Source organism: Colius striatus, chromosome 19 (assembly GCF_028858725.1).
Source record: "Colius striatus isolate bColStr4 chromosome 19, bColStr4.1.hap1, whole genome shotgun sequence".
NCBI classification, from domain to species: Eukaryota; Metazoa; Chordata; class Aves; order Coliiformes; family Coliidae; genus Colius; species Colius striatus.
The window spans coordinates 2,736,224-2,752,025 of NC_084777.1; positions in this window are offsets into that span (position 1 = coordinate 2,736,224).

Below are 15,802 nucleotides of genomic sequence, written 5' to 3' on the forward strand. Positions count from 1 at the left end.
GGAAGAACACACAACTTTCTCACTGGCTCACTGCCCTGTTTGCCATTGAGGCTCTGCCATGGTGGAAAGACATTAAATAATAATAACTCGAGCCATCTGTCAATGCTGAGACCTGCTGCACTGCACAGGCAGCCGAGGCACCAGCCCAAAACCTCCTGGTGTCCCAACTGACGCTTGGCTTCCATTTTGGTTCCTCCTCCTGTGCCTGTGGCAGCGTCTCCCTGCAGACTGGTTTTATTCTGCAAATACAATGAGGGCCCTGAGCTGCAGGACACACAGCAGGGGGGAGTTACAGGCCATGGAAGAAGGGGTGGTGTACTCGTAGCAGATTGCCCTTTCTGTGTCTCCCACATAGCTTGTGGTGGGAGGGAGAAGGGGTGGTGCATAGCTGATACATTTTCCCAATAGCATGAAACTGGAAACATCTGCTCAGTGGCTAAGATAAGCAGGAGAGCCACGTTGCATTTATTTCCTTCTGCCACTGCCTGGGACTGGAGCCACAGCCCAGAGACAGGAATTTCATCTCAAGCAACAAAATCATTGAGGTACTTTGTTTTTCCAGGTTTGCTTTGGAGAACGATGGGGATGCTGCTGAGGGTCAATGCTGCAAAGGAGGCTCCTGGCATCCTGCAGCAACCCTTCAGGCTGGGTCAGGAGGTCTTTCCTATCCTCCAGAAAAACTCAAGCAGCCTCACAACATGAACATTTGTGTGCAAGGGCCCTTGGCAACAGCATCAGTGCTGAGACTGACTCTCCTCATTTCTTAGGCCACAATGACAAAAAAATAAAAGCAAGAAGGCCCTATTCAGTTTTCTGCTTGAAATATTTCAACCCTTTTGCTTCTTAAATCTTCATTAAAAAACCCCAAACCCAAAGCAACTTGCCCTCAGGTCAGGCATGAACTGACACTTTGACATTCAGAGCCATAAGACCCTGAAGGAACACTTGTAGTTGAGCCCACAGGGATCCTGCCCACAGCACTCCAACAGCCCTCGGGGTTGTATTTCTTTCCTGTGCTAATTTTACTAAAGACACAACTCATATTCCTGTTGATTGAACAGTTTTGTGTTGACAGCATTGAAGATTTGTGATGAAACTTATCATCAGCTCAGAGAGGGGCCATTAGTCCCAGTCACAGCGGCCTCCTAGTGCTGATATATTTTATGGCAAAGCTTCGAAGACAAACATACACATTTATATGTCACTTGTTGCAATATAAATGCTAACTTGTACTGCTTTCCAAACTTTTAATGAATTGTATACATTTCACAAGATTTATAGCACGAAGCCAGGAGCTCAAAATATTGCTTTAAACATATTTGTCACTTTGGCACCAGAACAACAACAAAAAAAGTCTGGAAGATATTGTGTTTAGAAATAAATCATAAACAGATGCATCTTCAAAGAGTTGATTTTGGTCATTAATAGCTGATGGCCCCCCCCCAGCACAGGATTTAAAGTTAAATTATGCAAAATCAAAACCAAACCTTATAATACTTCATCAAACATGCATAAAACTGTCAGGGCCAAATAAATTCTCTCAATTAACTTGCTTCAGATTGTGATTGCATTTACTAATTTAATCAACACTAGAATAATTTGGAGACTGGGTAATGATAAATTGCTGTGGTGCTGCACAGGAAGGGCTGCTGAGGCAGTGTGCTGAGATGAGAATGCAAGCAATGCTTTCTAGGCTGAGGGCAGAAAGGTAACAGCCCAGTCGTCACCATCATTTTATAATGGAAACATCTTGTTTTCCCCCGTTTTGATGAGAAATTCTTTCTAGGAAATACTTTAAGTGCCTGTCATGGATAGACTTTGCCTAGCTGAATGATTTCAGTCTCATTTCAGAGATGAATGAAGAACTCAAAGCTAGGTTTGACTGTTCCCTCCACGTTTTTGACTCATTTTGTGCCTGTGAGCTTTTTCCCTGAACACAGGGGTAAGGACTGAGACTTCCAGCCCTGCTTTCTGTCACCCATTCATACTTTAGCCTTGGTCAAGTCGTTTTGGGCTGGAGCTGGAGTAACAACCCTGTACCACTGAGATGCCCTTTAGCTCAATCCTTTTGCACTTTGAAAGGATCTGCACTCAGAATGAAATGGACCTGACTCCTGTCAAGAGAAGCTTTCAGAACTATTACTTGTGGAGAACTAAACGTCTCCTTTCTGCAGGTGTAAGCAGGGCTTTATGGAGAAAGTTCATGGGAAGCAAGCTGTAAGGCATTCAGCTCTATGAAGTACCTGGGCCTCTGGAAATCAGACCTTTTGTTGGGCTTCAACCTTTCTACATCTATTTTACATAAAACAACCACGTCCATGGAGGTGCTGTGGGAATGAACCCGTCATTGCCAAACTCTCCTTCCCTCTGCCTTTTTTCTTGCCCTCTTTCTCTGCAAAATCTACTTTCCAGAGGCCATCAGACCACTTTTGTCAGCTTTTCTTTGAACCAGGGACTGTACTTTATACATACACAGCACTCTTTGGTCAGCAGGAGAAACCATCCAATAAAAATCTCTGTTGCTGAAAAGTGCATCCAGAAAGAGAGCTAACAAGTTTCCTTCAGTGACCCAGAAACAACTGCCAGAGTCACTCTATAGCCAAAGAGATGGCCATAATTCTTAAGGCCTTAAAGATAATAAGTGTGTTGACATTGTATTTCTCAAACTAGCATTCACTGCTGCCTTCCACTTGTACCCAAAACACCATTCAAAGGCAACAGCATCCTGCACATGCTCCCTTGGGCTTTGCTGAGCCAGCCTGTAGAGCTGAAATAGAACAAATTAAGGAATTAATTCTTTCCTTTTCCTTAAAGGAGATTTAGGGTCAAGTCCAGGCCTTAAATTTTAAGTGTAATCGATCCTCCCTGCAAATCTAAAGTGCAAAAGCTTGTGAAATCATTTTTCCTTGTTACTGCTTTCCAGATCTCATCCCCAAGCTGAAATGTCAGCGGTAATCAGCTTGGAGACATTTGCATGTGCTAAATAATAATGCACTGTATGAGACTAATCAAACAAATACATACATATAGCAGAAAGGGGAACTAATTCTCACTTCTGCAGCACTGTGATACCCAAGTTCAGCCCTGAGCAGCAGCCAGAGCCTCTGGTTTGCTGGCTCTCCCACCTCCCTGGGAAGCCGTCAGGGCTGCAAAGCAGCAGCCTCGGTTTGTGGGGTTACTGAGGGTTTCAGTTGCATTGGCAAGAGAAGGAGCATCACTACACCTCCCCCTGAGAATCCACAGTGCAAGGCTGGAAAGCAGCAGTGCCAGGTACAAATGGAAAGGCCATTGCAGATGGCAATGTTGCAGAGCACAGTGAGGGCAGGCTGCCCTGGCCCTGCAGGAATCCTGGCTCCTCTCATACTTTTACAGATAGCTGTTTTACAGGTGACTTGTGAAATATAAAACTAGACCAGTCTGCACTTTCTAAAGAAATAAATGGCTCATGTGAGGCATGGTGAGAGAGTAATGTTTGATGTATTCAGTATATGTGACACATCAGCTTGCTTTCTGGCATAATAACCTGCCCAGCACTGCCAACAGCCTTCGCTGCTCTCAAAAGCAGGTGAGCCTGGGGATGCTCAGTGGGGCTGGGGGCTGCCTGCCTCCCCTCTGCCCCTGCAAACAACTCCCTCCTCACTGCAGGGAACAGGACAGGCAGAGAAAAACCAGCAGCAGTGTGGGTGGGATCTCAGTGAGCCTGCAAAGGGTTGATATGCATAAAAAATGTGTGTCATTCTATAGTGGGGATGCTTAACTGCTCCAATGGTGAAAGACAGAGCTGCACTAGCCTGCCTGTTCCCCCTCACCTCTGGAGAAGGGGAAGGTAGTTATTTTAGAGATGCTGGAGTCATGGAAAGATTCCTGCTGACCTGTGGGGGTTGGAGCAGGAGCCAGCTGCACAATATGGTGGGTGAGAAACTGTCTCTAAAACAAATGAAAATAGAATCATCCTCTTTGCCAGGGACAGGACTCCTGCCAAAGCTTGTTGCTGCATCATGTTGGCCAGCTCAGATCTGCCTGATGTCAGAAACTGCCTATTATGCAGAAAACTCTCATGGAAAAGTGTCATTATTGCCTTCTGTTTGTTTGTAGGCTTGGTCTAATGTAAGCATGAGGTGTTAAAACAGACCCAATCCCTGTCTGGCCTGTGAAGCTGAGGTTTGGCAGGCAGGCTTGGGAAGCCTCCCAGCTCCTCTGGCTCTGCCAAACACTTCTCAAATGGTGATATTTCAGGGCAAAGAAATACCTTTTCTTCTGGGAATCCCAGTTCCCTGGTTTTCCATTCATGATCTGTATCTCAAATCCTGTCAGGGTGGGTAGCAGACAGCTCCTCTTCAACTCATTGCACAGATCCATCGAGTCCGTGCAGACATCTGTCTGCTCTAGGGTCATTTTAGCAACAGCAACCTGCTCCCTGGGTCAGCAGCAGAGCTGGGCCATGGCTCATCTTTACCATCTGCAGTGCCCTCCCTCTATGCTCACAGGTATTCTACCACCCCAGGAAAGTGCTCAGCACCACAGCAGCATGTAGAGCAGACGGGCTTTGGGGCAGGGGGGCTCTGCAGATAAATAGCAGCACCACAGACACCCAAACACCATCCTGGGAGCCCTGCAGCAGGCAAAGTATGAGGACACAGAGTGAGGGAGGAAACACAGACCTGATCTCACTCCATCACTCCCCAACAAGAAAAGCAGTCGATGAGGAAAAAACCACAAACTCCAAGACATCCAGGCAGACTTGAGCTTTTACCCCAACCAGCTCTTCTTCCATCCCTTTTCTGATGCTTAAGGCTCAGTTATCCCACACCTGCTCTCAGGGCACTCAGGGATGATGGAGAGTGACAGGAGAGCACCAAGACAAACCTTCACTTGGCAAAGGTGTATTTCCCTGAGCTCCCCTGCTCCTCGTCCCTCTGGCGTGAATCAATGAAGCATCTACTCTGGGCATTGGCTAAACGTCAAATCCTGAGACAGCACTCATTTTTCTGAGATCAATGGGAAGCAGGGTATGCCTATATTTCTTAAGCATTGTTACAGAGCATCAGTCAGTGCCCAGGCCCCCTGCTCGCCAGGATTAGCTGTGATGGCATCACTTCCAGCACTAGAGGCTCCACGGGGCCAGGAATCCTCCGGTGTTTCTCTCACGGGGCACAGAACGTCTCCAGAAGGTTTTAAGATCAATCATTGTAACAGGGGGGTGGTTTCGGTTTGGGTTTTTTTTCCAAACCAGCTGGGAAGAGCAGGTAACTCCCTCATCGAACCTCAGGTAACTCCCTCATCGAACCTCAAGCGCATCACCTCCCCCCCGGGAAGCGCGTCCCGGCGAGGCTCAGCAGCCGCGGCTCGGGCTGTGCCTGCGGCCGCGTCCCGCCTGGCGGTGCTCCTGCCCCAGGGATGCGGCTGCTGCTGCTGCTGCGCTCAGGGAGAAGCAGGATGGAGAGGGAAAAACAACTCCCCCAAACGCAAAGCTTGGAATTCAGCGCGTTAGGGCAGCGCGAAGCCTCTTCTCTCTGCAAAGCATCCCTGCAGAGCACGGGGTGCGGCGGGCGCCTCCCCTCTCGCTACTGTCTGCGCTGCTGGGTGTCCTGTCCCGTCCCTCCCGATGTACCGAAGATGTGAGCTGGGAAGTGGGTGCATGCAGGAGGGACCCTCTGTGGGAACCCCCTGCATCAGGAGCCAGCTCCACCTCGGGTTCCTGAGGGATTAAGCAAACTCATTTGTGTGGGGTAAACTGCACCCCTTGTCCACTTTGCAGAGCTGAGTTCTGTCCCTGTGGTCCCAGGAGCATTGGCACTGCTTCCCCACAGTGGCTGGGCAAGAGTTTGGCCTCCACTTAGAAAAATACCTTGCTGACAGTTTGGGAGAAACTTGTGATAGTTCACACATTGCAGGAGCCTTTTTGACATTGCTTGTGCTCAGACTGTGTAGCACAAAGGAGAAAATGACCTTCCAGCACCATAACAGCAGCAACATCCATATCAATAAAAGTGATCAAGGAGAAAAGAACAAAGGATTTATAAGATGAAACTGGTTTCAAATATATCAACATTTAATAGGAATATCTCTTCAAACTGGGGGAAATCCTATTGTAATGAGATCAAGCTGATTTTGCCATAGGTCAGAGCACTGCCCATCTCCTTATAATTCCCTCTGAACAAGGGGAATATGGATCTCCTGGTCAAAGTTGCACCTCCACCAGTAAGGAATATAATGCTGTCACTGCAGGGAGCACAAGAATAAGAGCTGGGAACGTTGTTTCCAAAACTACAACACTGAAGTTCACTGACTGGGTGTATTTTGCTGGCAGGTGCCCCTGCAGCACCCAGCTCAGGGAGTGCAGCAGGGAAACAGGCTCCTTTCTCCCCAACTTTCCTGAATTTGTTGCAGTCAGATCATCCCATAACTTAATGGTGCAGCATTTTGGCAAGCAAGAAGATGGAGGAGACAAAAACACCAAGCCCTCATCAATCACAGCCTGGCTCCTGGTACAATTAGCAAGTTCTATTATCTTAAGAATGACACTTGTAGCACAGAGCAAAAGAGAGGCACACCTAATATTCTAATGCTGCATGTAAAAAAGGGAAGGCTTGAATTGCATTAGCATTGCATTAGATTCCCATGACTTTTTATATCAGCACTTGTGAGTTATTTATGAATTCATTTATTTACAAGGACAGCCCTTTCTGCATTCAGTTGCCATGGTTCCTTTAACTCCTGTATCCTATTAATTCTGGATGTTATGAAATAAATATAGATCAGACAATCATTGTGTGGTGCTGGGGGGTTTTATTATTCTTATTTTACAGTTCAATTCTCTGAGTCCTGGCTGGAAAGGCCTTAACACCAGGTATCTCAGTGGATCATCCCCTGCCAGGTGGCTGGTGAGGTGATGTTGGGGCAATTTATAGAGCTCCTGCCACAGAAATACAGCTTAGGCTGGGGCAAAATGTGGCTACACTGAGCCATCTACTTTAGTTTAAGTCAGCAAGTGGAGAGCAGAGCTGGGAGTGCAAATGGGATGTAGCAAGGTAAGTGTGACTGTGCCAGCCTGCCTGGGCAGCACATGAGGCATCAGGCACCCTCAGCCTTGGCAACTGCTGCAGGGTCTGGGTTATGCCTTGCTACCTTCACCCTGCAAACAGTCTGTTTGCAAAGAAACATGATTTCCTGAGAGTGCCAAAGTGAGCACAGCCCTAGAGACACCCTGGAGGGTTTCTCCTGTCGCCTCAAAGAGACCAGAGTGCACAAGTCTCACAGGCAGCTATTGCCCCAGCTCTGTGTTGAGGGAGATCAGTTTGCCTGCTCTGTTAGCTGAGACATGACAACTCGGTTCTACAAGGGTGAGAGCTCTGTGACTACTGCCTGTTACAGCCAGGAGCAGCCATCAGACCCACACTGGGGGATGCCCTGGGAGGCTCAGGGATCTGCCTGGCCAGGAAAGAGCTGGTGGTTTGCCCCTTGGAGAGGGCAAAGGTGCTGTTTGGGGAGGAGGAAAGTCCTGGAGCCAGGCAAAGCCAACATTCTGGAAGTGTTTTGTAATAGAATGCCACAAGAAAATTAAATCAATTACTGAGTCTAATAAAGCTCTCAAGGTTTTTAATTAAACAAAGTTTTAATTAAAGCCGTGTGCCCGTGCTCTTTTGGTATTCTGCCTCAGACCCCAGAGGACTGCAGCTCCTTTTTGTAATTGCCATGGGCTGGATCAATCACTGGAGTCATGAAAATGTGAGAACTTTGTCAATTTTAGGGGATGAAATACTGTACCTCAGCCTGGAAAGTGCATCAGCTCAGGGCTGGGAGAGGAGCATGGCTCAGGGTGACTTTCCTGCCCTCAGCAGAGAGGAAAGAGCATCAGCCCAGGCTGGTACCAACCTGGGAAAAGTCCTCTCCCCAACAAAACTCCTGCCATCTCATCTAGGATGCTGCTGTCACTGGGAAGTTAAAGCAACTCACTAATTCCCCCAGGCCATGGCAGAGCTGATACTTTTGCCTCCTACAGAAACACACCCCATCCTTCCCCCTGCACTGTGTCCCCCAGGCTGCTGCTCTGCCATGGGACACTCCAGCAGCGCTGGGCCAGGAGACAGGCAGGGAAACCACAGGCAGACCCGACCCACATCCTCCAACCTGGACATCTGGTAAGTGGCCCCAGAATGTTCTGTCTCTATTTTAGTCTTGTTTTGTACACAATATGCCCCAAACATGCTTTATTTCTTAAGGAGATAAGGATCTTTATGTAACCCCCTTTTCCTTAACGCTAAGTCCTTTGTCAGGATTAAAGAATCCTAAAACATCTGCATGGGCTTGGGTGGCAGATGTAGAGAGAAAACAGCCTAAAATAACACAGAATATTAACCTACTAAATGAGGTATTAAAAACAATAACATAAAAGGACCTCCTTGAGTTCTTAGTTCCAGCCAATTCCTGACCCTGGCTCCCAGGATGCAGATGGGTGACCACAGCCTGCCATCTGCAGGGATTTCCATTTGAATGGTCCAACAATTTTTATCTGATGCCAGAACTCACATTGCCAGGAGACTGGGCTGTACTGGAGGAGCAGAGCTGCCCCAGTGAGGTGTGTCAGGTTTTCCCACAGCTGTATCCACCCCTCAGGAGGGTCAGGGCAGCTGGCTCCAGCCACACTGCAGAACACCTCCAGGCAGCAGCAGTATTGTTCCAATTTATTCAACACTACTTCAAAACCTTTGTATCAAGCAGATATATTAAGCACCTTCAGGCACAGCAGTAGTACCCAGGAATGTCTGGAAGCCCTGGTCTGCTCTCCAGTGAGTGCACATCAGAGACTGCCCCAGCCAGCCCTGCTCCTGACACCGTCACTGCTAATCACACGGCTCTCTGGGTGCTTGTTTGCTGTGAGAGCTCAGCACAGATGGATGGGTGTGGGTGGATGGATGGACATGGGTGGATGGATGGTTGAAAGCACTCAGTGCCTGCTTTCCCAATGTCTTTGCCAATACCCATGATAAACCTGATGCAGTTGCAAGTCTCTAGAGCAAGTCAGAAATAACCTGCAATGCCTTGGCCAGTTAGAGCCCATCGTTAGCAGCCTCTCCTGTCCTCATCTTCCAGCCCATTTCCAGCAATCCATACAGGTCCCATCAGTCCTGGCCACAGCCAGCTCCCTCCCAGCCAGCCAGCTAAGGCCATTAGTGTGATTACTGGAGGTCGTGAAGTTCAAACCAAAATGTCAATTTTCATTTGGAAGAATGGTCCCATTTGAGGAGCAAAGGGATTTTTTTCCTCTCTCTCAAAGAGACCCTGACTGTGAAATCATTTCTCCCCAAAGACTTGCAAATTTGTGGCCAGCAGAAAGGTGCCAATAGCTGCTGGAACCAATAGAAAGATTAACAAAGGTCACCAGTGCTTTCCTCTTTCCCTGCACTCAGAGGCTCTGGTGCCTAGGTTGAAGATATTAACCATTGCCTTTACCTTCTGCACCTTCATCATTGGCTTTGGGCTCTGTATGGATTTATTGACAAGACATTGCCATTAATCTCACCCCTAGAATGTCAGCCAGAGAGTCACTTAGGTTACATCACCCCTTCAGCCAGGAGCATTTAGCCAGAGAAGTTTTTAAAGGAAGATTGAAATAAAACAGAGTACCTGCTGGGTGAGAGCTGGGTGAGAGCTGGGTGCTGCTCTGCAAGGCCCCAGGGCAGGGAGAGCAGCTGCTGAGCAGCCTCCATGAGCCTGTGAAGGTAAAGACCTGACCTTGGGGAGGCAGCTGGGTTCTGCTCATTGATTCAGCAGGGTCAGGATGCCACCCCCATGCTCTGGAGTTAATGAGCCACATCTGGGGACAACTGAGGAAGGCAGAGAGCAGGAGAGAAGACGAGTACTGACCCCACTGGGAGTGTCCCAGGCAGGGGTGGTAATGGGAGGTCATTGGGCACTTTAGATGACTCCTTTCTGGATTAAAAAAGTCCAAATAGCTGCAGAAGGCCTTGCTCACATCTGGACTGGGCTGGGGGCACTGCAGGGTGGCATAGGGCAAGGCTGGGTGAGCTCCTGCCCACCTAGGAGGTGTCATGCTCTTAAAGTGGTTTTTTTCTTCTATGTCATTGTGTTAAATAATTAAGTCTGTTCCATCTTTACCTACTGACAATGTGGCACTTAATTAAGTGGTTTAATTAGAAGCTGGCAGCTTTAATTAAGTTTAGGACTGCAGAGGTGACTGGGAGCCTCCAGCTGAGTTGCAGAGACTTTGCCTGGGGGAGCAATGGGGGCTGCTGGCAAAGGAGAAACCTTTGCTCCATTGACCTTAGCCACACCAGGGAGGGAACACCATCCCTCTGTGTCCTCCCATCACTCAAAGGTGGTTTGGGCACCCTTTGCTGAGACATTTAGGAGAGCTGAGGTGTCCCCTGGGAAGAGAAGGCAGATGTGAGGGATATGACCAGGCAGATGGGTGGGCTTAGGAGGTGGTGGGTATCAGGACCCTCAGGTCTCCTCACTGGGGCTAAAGCTACTGGGCACCTGGGATGGACACTGAGAGCAGGACAGGTATTGGATGGGCTGAGAACAGCATCTGCAATTCTGGACCATGCACAGGGCTGTCTAAAAGATGTATTGCTTTTTAATAATGTAAATATGTAAATATTACTGAGGTGCCATTAATCCTCGTTGCCTCAACATGAGACCACTCTGAAGAACAAATGCAATAAGATATTATTAATATGCAAAGTAATAGTACATTAACCTGACTAACACCCATAAATTGCAGAGCTTAGCACAAAGTGAGAAGTTGCTCAGGGAGCAGCCTGCACCCTGCTCACACTGAGGCCACCTCCAGCAGCACCCTGGGCAGTGCAGAGGAACCCTGGCTTGCCCTGGAGAAACCAAACAGCTGGGAAGGAGCAAGAAGGCCCTGGCAGAGGAGGTGGGTAGGAGCAGACCTGGCCAGGCAGACCCTGCTCCTCATTTTGGAGCAAGATCTCTGACTGCTGAGGCTCCTTTTTCAAAGCCTCACATGTTTTCCTGAGGGATTTCTTCACTCCTTCTCTTAACAGATGTTAAATGTCTCTCAGGAAGGAGAGTCTTGTTGGCTGCAGAAATGTGGAAGTCAATCCAGGCTTTGTGCCAGCTTTGCTGGTTGGAGGTGGCCAAGCTTTCACCTCACCACTTGGGTTTTCCTCCCAAGAAGCTGTGTCTCTATTCACAGACCCAAAGTCCAGCTGTGGTAAAAGCTTCAAGCCCCTCAGCTCTCACTGCCTGCCTTTGGGGCTGTATTTCCTCTCAAAATACAAACACAGACAGGGATTAAAAACTGGAATGAGTGTCCTGATTTACATCTGCCAGCTTCTGAGTTCAGACTGTTGCCATCTCTCCTCAGCCCTGGCTCCAGGCTGTGTGATCAGCAAGGGGAGGCAGAGGGAAGAGCACCCAGCAGCCCAAGAGGAGCAGGGGAAGCCATAAAGTCTGAATTTAGGGCTTGAAAAGGAAATGATGCTGTGCAAATGGCTGCTTCATTTCAAAACAGCCCTGCCTTGTAAATCCTGCTCATCCCTCTCATGAGGGAAACACAGGGAAATAACCAATATTTCAGCAGCACACAGACTTCTGGAGACCTTCAGCTCTCAGTGTGCTCAGGGAGCCTCACCCAGGCACGGGACTGGAGAGCAATTCAGGCACAAACAGCCGTGGCTGATGCACAAATTAACCTGTTGCCCTTACTCAGGGCAAAATAATTCTGTTTCATTTGGTAACCTGGGCCCTTCATCATTAATGAGTCCTTGGGGGGTGGGTCAGAGCATCTCTTTTTTGGCTGAAGAGAGCAGCAGAGATTATTGTTAATATTCAGGCTGTTCAGTAGAGCAGAAAGACCTTTTGCTATTGACAGCACCACTGGTTTTCACCTCCCTGCTGAATGGAAGTTACCAGATTAATCTCTCATTAGATCTGAAATTAATCCTCAATTTCATGATTAATGAACCTCAGCACCACAAATTTACCTGGGGAGGGTGTCCTGAGAAACTGTGTACAGATGTCTGCAAATAATCAAGACTGTATCCTAGAAAAAGAGTAAATGATTCTTGCTTTCCCTCTGTAGGGACATTCAGTGGCACCCAGGGGAATGATCAGGCTGTAGGCTGGGTTTTTTCTTTCCCCAGAGGATGTGTGGAACTCACTGCTGGAAGTTACCACTGTGCAGGAGCTAGAAAAGCACTGTGCAGATCTGCACATCTGCTATTTTCAGCTGAGAAGGTGTCCAGTGAGTGGGATGCTGAAGGCTGGAAGGGCAGCAATGAGCAGCAGAATTGCCCTGCTTTCAAACTCTTCTCTATCCATTTGCTGCTGCCTCATTAGAGACAGCTCCTGGGCTGGAGGGACCACAGGGGATGCTCATGCAGCTCACAGGGCAGGTGGCAATACTATGCAGGGATATCAATTAAACCACTCCAAGCTCATGTAGGTAAGGCTTTAGGCCAACCAAAAGAGTTCCAGTTTATTTGCCCAAGCTGTTTCTGCCTCCACTTCCCTCCCTGCCTGCTCTGCCAGAGCCCACACTGCTCCCCTTGCTCAGCTAATTGGAGCAGCTGGTTGGAGTTTGCTATGTACAAGCTGTATTTCCCTTTCCAGAACGTGAACCTTCCCTTTCCTTCCAGGGTTTCTTTATGCATCATCATTTTAGTAGGTCCTATTGTACTGGAAATCTGTTTACCACATGTTAGCTGGAGCTCATCTGCTGAGATCCTTGGTTAAATATTCATGGAGAGATAGCTATTAAACCAGGGGTGAGAACTCAGGTTACACAGCAGAGATGAGAAAGGTGTGCTGGCAGAAGAGACCAACTCAATATCAAGTTAAAAACCCTTTTGGAAACGACAATACCCCACACAAGGCCCAGGCATGGAGAGGTAAGGAAAAATCCCAGTCACACTGTGCTGCTGAGGTGCATTAACCACCTCAGTGTGCCCAGTAAGGTGCCCTAAAGCACAGCCCTGGCAGCAGGTGAAGTCTTGCAAGAGTCTACAGCCCTTAAAGATGCAAGAGGGAATTTCCAAATGGATTAGGCTTTAAATGGGGGAAGAAAAATGAAACATCCTTGCACACACAGGGCAGGGAGATGGGCTGGAGCAGGAATAGCATCAAATCTGTTATTCAGCTCCAAAAGAGTGGCTCAGGAGCTCAGGGTGCAATGCTGGGGCAGGGCAGAGTGGTGGAGGCAGGACAGTGCCCTGTGCCTTTGCAGGAAAGAGCTGGAGACAGACCACCCAGCAGCCTCCTCTCCATCACCTCCTCCCTATTAACTCCCACAACCTGGGGGCAGGAGCAATAAGGGCAAAAGGACAAGAGAGCAGAAGTCAGTCTGGAGTGTCAGGTAACCGGTTACCTGAGCTCTGCCTAAAGGTAACTTCCTCATGAATAGCCCACAAGTGCTCATCTGAACAGCCACAAGTGAAGCTGGTGAATTATGCAGAGCCGGGGCTGTGCCGAGCAGATGGCATCGCTGCTGTAACCTGAGCAGAGCCACTACACAACATGCAAAGCCCAGCAATTAACCTTTTCCAAGGTTTCCTCTTGTCTCGGGGATTAAACCTCCTCTAACCCCCCTCCACTCCACTCCTACCCGAGAGAAAAGAGTAATCCTCCAAATAAATAAGGGAAATAGTTCCCAATGCCTCCAGCAGCCCCGTGAGGCTGCCCCGAGGGCTCCCAGCCCTCCCCTGAATCCCAGCAGCTCTGAGGGAGTGCAGGGGGAGTGAGAGCTCTGTGCTGTGTGTGGCACTCACCCTTCCCTGCCTCTGGGTCTGTACCAGCCCTGGGATTGCTCCCCAGCCCCATAGTCCCCTGCACCTCATGCACATGCAGCTCCCACCGGCTCAGCAGCTCCTGGGACTGCTCATGTGCAGCTCCTGTCTGTGCAGTTCCCTGTGTCTCTCTGCCTCAGCAAATGGATCTCCCTGGGCAAAGGGGCTTTGCCCTGGCTCACACACACAGCAGGGGTCTGGAGGGCAATGGGGTCCACAGTGCAGCTCCCTCATTCCAAGAGTCATTTTCTGTCTCTCACACCTACTGCCTGAGGCCAGCAGGGTGGCTCCAGAGTGACTGATAGTGGGATCAGCACAGAGACACTGCAGCAATGAGACATCACAGCTCAGGGGCTTGTCACTGCCCTGAACCCATGCCATCCTGTTATTTGTCTTTGAGATGAATCTTGGGCTCCAGAGGGTGCCTGGAATCTGTTTGGGATTCACTTTTTACTTACATCCCCAGGCTCCAACACTCCACTCTTCCCAGGGCCTGTTCTGCTGAAGCTCAGCCCAGGGCTGATTCATGACAGGGAGGTCAAAGAAGAATAAACCATTTTTTAAATGAAGAGAGCAAATTGATCTCTGTGTGAAAAAGATCCCACTATTCCCAATAAAAGAAAAAGAAGAAGGTCTGTGGCTTGATCACTGGGTGAGGAGCATGGGCAAGAGAAGGCCAAGGAAAGAGCAGCTCTCCATGTACAGTGCAGGTGAGGGGGTTTGTTCCTGAACCTCTTCTCCCCTGTCCTGGACTTACAGTCACCTCACAGGGACAGGCAACACACTTGGAAAGCTTTAAGCCTTCAGCCTGCACTCAGAAAACAGGCAGAGAGAGGATTTCATCCTTTGAAATGCAGCTCCAAAGAGGGTTTGAGTGGGCTAAAGACAGAGGAAAGCTGGAGCACGTTCCCTCCTGCTCCCCCTGTGCTTCCCTGAGGCAGCAGCTTGGTGACCACACAGTGCCTTGGGGAAGGAGAACACAAACCTGGGCAATGATTTACTACTTAGAGGAGAAAAAATATGTCTCACATGCCAGGCATTCTCCTTGGTGTATGAAAAAAAGCTATTATTTTAACTATGATACTTAATCCTCTTCATAATTAAACTGATTAATTCACAGCAATGGAGTCTATATTGCCTGATACTTTTAATTAACAAAGTGTAGTACATATACTGGCAAAGCATTACTGGCATGCTTCCTATGCAATACACTTAATTCTGTGGTGAATTATTGATACAAATGACTAAGATACATTGCACCCTGGGAGAGTCTGTCAAAGAGAAGGACTCAAGACTCTTGGTTACTGGTTGGCCCATCATGGAGCAGAGGAGATGCCAGATGCTTTCCTCAGTGCTCTGCAGCCAGAGCAGTGCCTGGCCCTGATGGGCTTTTGCAAATGACAGTTCCAGCTCCAAACCTTGGAGAAAGCCAAGACAGTTTCTCCATTGCTTTCCAGAGATCCTGCTCAGAGAAATGCCAGGATGACATTTCTTTATCTCAGCACAAAAGAGAAATGTCCCTGAGAGATGGTACTTTGTACCACTTGAACCTGCAGGCTTTGCTTGTTTTCTGGCAGTCATTCTAACCCAACTGATTCATCCTTGAGGATTTTGCCTGCACCAGCTTTTAAGACCTGGACTGTTGCTGCTAAACTGTGTTCCTCATTCAGGATCTGCTTCAGAGAAGCAATGCAAGGTACAAACACAAGCCTGTGAAATCAGTGCACCAAGGGCAGAGAGGGATGAAAGTCAGTCTTACAGTTAGCACAAAGTTTAATGCTAAATAATCCCTTAACTCCTTAAGCTACCTGGGGAAGGCTACAGGAGGGAAACTCTGTGTGCAAGTACAGTGACCCTGACAGCTACAGCACCTCTAGAAAGAGCTGACTAGAGAGCCAGTGCTGCTCCTGGTGTATGGTGACTCCAGCTTGGGGTCAACAGTCAATGCAGGGAGACCCCAGGAAGGACAAGAGTGGGATCACCAGAGGAAAAAAGCACCCGAAATAGAGCCAGCCACCAGTGCAGCA